General features: G+C 33.7%; 1 long non-coding RNA gene across 1 annotated transcript; it reads left to right on the top strand.

Moving 5' to 3' along the window:
- The first annotated feature begins 1162 nt into the window (after window positions 1–1162).
- Window positions 1163–7451, top strand: LOC143715603 (uncharacterized). The gene is made up of 3 exons (XR_013195831.1): window positions 1163–1266; window positions 1384–1537; window positions 4392–7451. It is a non-coding gene; the product is annotated as an uncharacterized LOC143715603 (long non-coding RNA).
- Window positions 7452–7855: the final 404 nt, after the last annotated feature.

The following is a 7855-nucleotide window of genomic DNA, read 5'->3' as shown; positions in this document are numbered from 1 at the left end:
AAAGCGAGTTATCAGATAAATGACTTCAGGACTTTTGCCATGGAAAACAGATGTGCATTTAGCCTTTTTTCCCAACAATGTGGCAATTTTAATAGTACAACTGAACTAAAAAGTGGATATTTTTTCTGTTGACTGTTAACGACGCAATAGACAGGTCTCTACAGATCTCAGCAATACCAAGTATTTAACAATATTGCAATACATATTCACTTTAAGAGTGAGTCAGCATGCATGTAGAAACATGCTGAAACATACACAATCAGCTTTTCAGACAACAAAATCATTTTTCACACAACGTGGTGTTAAAAAAGGTCTACAGGTACAGTTTGCATTCCATCAAAGGGTTTTGGATGCCTGTATATTTCATCCGAGATCACAATCAAAGGAATGTCATGAATGAGATTATATCCCATGTTTACTCATTTTCTTTGTGGAACACCAGGTGAATTCAAAATGAGAATAATACACTTAAAAGTTTGTGATCAGTAAAATAATTTAATGTTTTTGAAACAAGTGTCTCATGTTCATCAAGGCTGCATTTTTTTAAATGAAAAATACAGTAAAAACAGCAATACTGCGAAATATTATTATAATGTAAAATAACCGTTTTCAGTTTTAATATATGTTAAAATGTAATTTATTCATGTGATGGCAAAGCTGTGTTTTCAGCATCAGTACTCCAGTCTTCTAATCATTCTAATAATGTGTTGCCCAAGAAACATTTATTATTATTATCTCTGTTTAAAATAGCCTGCTGATTAATATTGTTGTGTAAACCATGATACATTTTTTCCCCCCAGATTCTTTAATGAACAGAGATCTAGAAATATAAATGTTTTGGAGTTTCACAGCCATATAGTCCCCTTTCACTTTCATTTTATGGAAATATAGAAAAAGGTTTTCTTCAGAAATGAATATTTTGTGTTTAATGGAAGAGAGACCGTTTGGAATGACATGAGGTTGAGTATCAACGAATTTTCTTTTTTGAGTAAACAATGTAGTTTTATCATACAATTTGAATACCTGTATTGAATCATAACACAGGTATTGTCTACTTAGAGTTTGTACTACTTTATCAGTTACCCATTAGCTACAGGAACTCCTATAGTCAATGTGTAGGCTAATGTATCTTTATTTGTTCTACTATTGTTAAAGTGTGTCATGTTTACCTTCTAACTAGGCCACTCAATAATGTTTTCTCAGTCACTTTCTAAACCGCAGCTGTTTGCAGGTCTTTTCCAGACTGCTGTTCTCGCCTCTGGAGCTGTGAGTTACTTGAGCTCGTTCGTCTGTGCAAGCAAAATCCAAGAGTCCTTTGGGGGACGCGTGACGTGGGCACTGTTGTGATTTTCTGTGTGCTGTGGCAAAACTTTTTTTCCACAGGGTACAGGTGCTTCCTTCTGAGGAAATCAGAGGTGTCCCGAACAACACTGTGTTATCAGCAACTCTCTCAGTGAAGAATAAACAGCGAGCGATCACATGGATAACAGGAATCTTGCTCTGTCGGATGCACAGTTCCCCTAAACGCCATTCTAAGGTCAGTTCACCTTACCTGGATTCAAAGCTTCAATATCACATCAGAATATTAAATTGCATCAGGGGCAAGTTATCTAAAACTGCCTAGTTACAGGGAGGAAATCCTGTTCTTTGCAATTTGGTCACATGGGCTGTGTAAATAAAGACTCCATGCATATCACTTGCAAACGATCTATCGTGTAAATAATCATTATGACTGCATGACTTCCAGTTCTTTCTCATCTGGTCTCTTGATAACACTAAAGGAAGTACATTTTTTGGTTTCATATGTCTCATGAGACCGGTTTTGCTTATCAATGCCATGTGACTAAGAATATTAGATAAGTAATTCTCTTTCATCAATAATTAATATTCAATAAAAAATAATATCTCACTTGATACAACACATCTAAATAGATTTATTTTCCTTGACACAGGTTGATTGTACGATCTTGATTAATGTATTATTAATAATAGAATATAAGGCTTTTCTATTCTATAGTGATTTATTGTCACTGCAGATTTAATGTACAACTAAATTTGTTGTGCAGCTCCTATATTTAATAACGCACACAAACATACCCATACCCACAAACATATATAGTTCAGTGTAACGTTACACCACTAATATGTATATATATAGCCTATATATATTTACACAGTAGTAATAATAATACTAGTACATTTAAATATAATTTAATTTTAGTAATGAAAGAAATTGCTTATATAATCAGGTTTTCTCTTTAGTTTTCTTTAATTAGGAGAGTTTCTCATTACACAATGTTTTAATTGCCATGTCCTGTGTGTTTGTACACTCTTAGAATAAAAGATTCTGTAAAACCTTAAAGGGTTCTGCAAGACAGGGCCTCATATATGGTTCTATGTTCCCATCATTGAATCATTTTATGGATATAGTTTTAATTCATTTTTAATTAAAATTTAATATTATGAATTAAACAGCTTGTAAACACTTAATACTAGATTTTTTTTTTTAAATAACCTATTAAAGTGAAAGGTTCTGACATAAAGGGTTCTTTAAAATTGTGTCAAGAACCCGGGTTCTATATCGAACCCCATTGAACCTTTTTTTCCCTAGAGTGTAAGTTGCTTTGGATAAAATAATTTGCTAAATGAATGAATGTAAATATAAAGTTTGCAACCCCATGTAGGTACAAATGCATATTTTCTAGTCTAACACTCTCACGGTGTGCACTGTGAGTCACACGTAAACATCAAAATAACAGTGACCACAAACATCTGTCATAACATTTTTAAAGCTATTTTCTAAACGACAAACAGAAAGGGGGAAAACATCCCTATCAGTCGAGTTTTGCGTAATGGCTCTGATCCTCCGTTTCTGCAACATCCTGCCATGTTAACAGGTCTCCATTACCAGTGACTCATTTCCTTTGAGGATGTTACACGTGGTGAACATGACTTGATTAGCGTCGCACACACTCGCACACTCTGATACAATTAAGGGAAAGAGACTTCTGACATGATGTTCTGTCAGATGCCCCACAGTGCCTGCAGTTTACTTTCCCCTTACTGGAGAGGATGCAGCTGCTAATGTAAAAAATAAAAGGGAAACGGTTCATTCCAGTTTAAAATTAAGTTCATCTCGACTCAAAATATTCAAAAAGAAATCAGTTTAGGATTATTTTAAAAAAAGGTATAAAAATTCAGCTTTTTATGTATGTAAGGCCATGTTGTTTCAACAGATCCCAGAATCCTGAAATTTACATTATATGCCTTTATCCAAACAGGTTACAAATGAGAAACTCTGTAAGCTATTTATCATTACAGCCAACAATATTTGCCGTGCATGCATAAGCAATAGTGCACAAACTGGATGCACTTGATAGGAAGCTCCTTTATACCTACCACATTTCTTGTTTTATCCAAATAAATGTATATGTCTGTCCACATATTTACATAAGTTAAACATATAGTATAGATCTGTTTAGATATTTGAAAAACAAGACAAAAATACTAAGCAAGATTTGTTTTCTTCTTTGAAGTGTTGATTACCAGCCTTATTGTAAAGTAAAGTCAAGATACAATAACCTGAGAAGTAAAATGACATGGCAGGTCTTATTCTCTGAAAAATATCAAAATTAATACAAATGTCTGCCAGTGGGGTAAGAAAAATAAATACATTACATACTTTAAGTTTATTTTCCCATTTTTCTATTTAAGCATAGTCACTTCATTTGAGTAGGCCTACATAATTAAAAAAATATATATTTAGCTTATCAAGTAAATGTATCTTGATCTAAGAATGTTTAGATATTTGTTTTGGAAAACAAGACAAAAATACTGAGGAAGAAAATTATTTTTGATCACACTTACCTCCAATTCTCAATATTAACTACCTATTAACTATGACCTTTGCCTCAATAAACTCCTAATTACTGCTTATTAATAGTTAAGGTAGTTAAGTTTAGGTACTGGGTAGGATTAAGGGATGTAGAATATGCAGAATGGCATCAATATGTGCTTTATAAATACTAATAAATAGCCATGAGCTAAAAATGTATTATGTTTTTTTTTTTTTTTTACATAATCTAATGCATTGTACAGTAAAGATATTTTCATGTGACAACGATTAGGCCTGTTTCTCTCATATCAGTAAGCTCAACTCCTAAGCAGCTTATGTGTCATATGGCACACTGAGAATTCCATATATTTTCGGAAGTGGGATCTCTTCTGCTTAAACTTTCCCACAGAATGCAGTGGAATGTTTGTTATTCATGTCACTAGCTGCATAGTATTGACATGTAGCTAGCTTTATTTTATTGATGATGTGGCATTAAAAAGTTCTCTAGCAATGTAAAAGATTTACTGTACAATTAAATGCGTTCTTTTTCCTGCAGAATGACTACAGTGGAAAGCCTGATTGTCGAGCACCTTACCAGGAGCCAGACATAACCAACCACATTTCCTCAGCTCTGATAAAGACCCCCTGGAGACCCGAGTCTCCTGTTTACAGTGAGCAGTTTTGGTGTAATAAATGTTGATTTTGTTCAGGACGTAATTAGTGCTGTGCGCTTTGAAACCATGAGCGTGGGCAAACATGTTCACCAGTCTCAACAGTGCGCTGTGACGTCCTCCAGGGATTAAAGTTACTGCAGAGTCCCTACAGCACAGCAATTATGCTATATGCTAATAATAATTACATCTCTCTGCTTCTTTTGCCTCTTAATTTGGCTGATTAGACTGTCAGCGTCATTGCTGCATTACAACTAAACCCACAGTCACAGCCTCCTCACAGAGAAGAGGATTTTGTCTTTTAACTTTTGTTTTTCAAAAGAGACTTTTCTATAAAACACACTCACACAAAAGCTACTCATGAGTCTTGCTTTCAGGACCATTCCAGATTACACATTTAATTGTTATTCTTGTGTGAATAAGATTAAGAGAACTATATAAAGTATCTTCACAAGGGACACAGTTCATTCCAGTTTAACATTTAGTTGTAATCTCAAAATATTATATATCGATGTATATGAATGTAGTTTATTCTTGTTTTAGAATTGTTAACAAAATTTGCTTTTTATGTAAGACCTTATATAATGTTTCAACATTTCAGAATCCTGACATTTACACAATGCGTCCTAAGCAGCTTTTAATTGTTGGTTTGACTTAAAGGTACAAGATGTCAAAATATCCAAAAACCACTTGCATAGTGTTATATATTTCTCTCAATTGTGTACCTCCATTATCCTAAATGTTTCCAAGAATTTGTAAATTCAGAGAAATTCACAATTTTAAAAAGTGCCCGTTCCTGTTCACTTGTCGCCTGTCAATGACATAATATCCGCGTTATCCCTGGTTTCCGCTTGTACTGCCATAGTAACCATGGCGACAGATGTGGACTGGACAACTGCGTAGTGCGTAACATCTAGCGGTTGCTTTATTCAAACATTATGGACCACGGCAAGCAGACTTTGGGACAAAAGGAGAACTAAAACGAGGGTCAATATCAGCGTGGCATTCTCGAGATGCCGAGAGCTCCACGTCCGTGACAAACTTCGACTTGACAGAGATGGTACTTGCATGTAGACTTTATTAGACAGGTGAGTAAATGTAACGTTACATAAAACAAATCAATGTTATATAGGTTAACTCAACATGATGAAATGTTAGAATATGATCAGTATGTTATTCTAATGTTGATCTAGCTTACTGCTATTCTCATACATACAAACTAACACATAATAACATTATAACTTTCAACACACTCAAATGCAGTTTATAGTGTAACGTGAGACCGTTGTAAGTGAAACAGCGCTGCGTTAAGTCACGAGTTTAATTCGTCAAATAAACTGACCTGTGTGAGTAGGCAAGTAATTTAGCACTTGCGGTAGTAGTTTAGTAGAATTAAATGTCCTTATTCCTTTATATCCACGGAACTCGCGTGTGGTGCTGATATCTGTCTCTTATTAGCAATATAAAATTTAGTTTATACAATCGAGATTGGTTTAAACATCAGAAACTTAAAATATTATGTTATCTGAACCAAAATAAAAATTGTGATAAAAAAGCAGTATATTTTACAGTATTTGCAGTGCACAATGGCTAGCTTCACGTGTAAGCTATAGAGAAATGAGTACTTATGGGAGTTTTAATTGGGAATGCCTTTATTTATACCAACCACACTTTTTGTTTTATCAAAATAAATCTGATCATCTTGTCTGCATTGAGACTTTTTATCCGCCATTAGTTTTGCATTCGTGGGACTATTCCCAGTTATTTCATTGTTATTCTCCTGTAACATGTTATGAATAAGATAATTTAATCTAATAATCACATATTAGATATAATCATATACAACACAAATATATGTTGCTGTAGAAAGCTGTATTGCCCTCTAACGGTGATAAGTTGTCACTGCTTTCTTCAAATTGCTGTAAACTTAATTATTTATTGCAATATAATCCTATAAAAGCTGCTGGTGGAAGGGAAAATACATACTAGGCCTACTATTAGTTTTTTAAATGGGTTTAAAAAATAAAAAAAGAGACCTCAAAGACAAAAGTTTGTTAGATTGAGATGACAAGATCATTTTTTTAGAACTTTTCGAAATTTAGAAATTCATAATATTGTCACGTTCAACAGCAAAAAATGCACAAAGTACTAACCAGAATTTTTAAATGGAAAGTGTTTTTGTAAAAAATTTTTTTTTATAAAAACACTCCAAATTATGACATCATCACCTCCTCAAGATCAAATCTGTGTGTGTGTGTGTGTGTGTGTGTGTGTGTGTGTGTGTGTGTTTGTACACAGTACATATAAAAAAGTCATGCAAAAGGTTCCCAAGGTTTTTCCCATATTCATCTGGATGCAATAAGCTTTTCCACGTTCTCCTCATGAAAATCAATATGCCCTACGTTTAACAACATGGATGGTGTTACCTTGGTGTTGTACTATAATTAGTTTGTGCCAAATACAATTGCTTTTAAGCCAAAGAGCTCAACTTTAGTCTCATGAAACCACAGTTGTCTTCCAAATGGTTTCACTTTTGCCACATGGCTTCAGCGGCTTTCTTTTAGCTCTCCAAAGAAGCCTGTATTTTTTTTCTTCTCGCCCACAGCGTCTCCAACTTTCTCTTTGTAACAATGGCTAGTTATGAGACTGTGATATTTACTGTGCAGTCATAAATTGAGCATTGCTGAATCTTGAAATGATCACCCACTGTACCTTGTTAGCATCTTTAGTGTGACTTCCCATGATAATTGATTTCCTCACCCAATTAAGATTGCCAAAATACAGCAGGATGAATACTTGTCAATTAAGCCACTTTTATTTTTCATTTAGTCCATAAGACCATAACATTTTTCCTTTTTTTTCTCCAATTTAAATGTGGTTTGATTTGTTGGCATCACTGGAGACTTAATAGTGCATTGACATAATAAACTGTGAATTACTCATAACTTCTTAAATATTTCTTTTGTGACCCTAGATTGGGAAAAACAGCATATTCCTCATTATTTTTGATATTGTGTTCTCCACTTTTATTAAAACATGTAGAAATTAATTTATATATTTTTTAAAAATCTATTGCATACAAAGAGCAAAAAAACATTTAAAAGCTGAAAATATCAATCTCTCAACACAAAACTTCCTTAAATCAGATGATCAGCTAAGCAATTTTTTTTTCTTTTTGTTTAATTCTGAGCAGGCTATATATGTTGCCGTTCATAAAGAACTAGCCGTCTAAATATGTCACTACCAAACTGTCCAGATGCAAACAACAACAACAATAACAAAAACAACAACAACAACAACAACATCATCTTAAGTTATTAAACCCCTTAGTTATAAAACCTTACAAATA

Source organism: Siphateles boraxobius, unplaced genomic scaffold, assembly GCF_051911475.1.
Source record: "Siphateles boraxobius isolate OS27281-9 unplaced genomic scaffold, OSU_SipBor_1 6, whole genome shotgun sequence".
NCBI classification, from domain to species: Eukaryota; Metazoa; Chordata; class Actinopteri; order Cypriniformes; family Leuciscidae; genus Siphateles; species Siphateles boraxobius.
The sequence above is the reverse complement of the archived record's forward strand: the minus strand, read 5'-3'. Positions and strand labels throughout refer to the sequence as shown.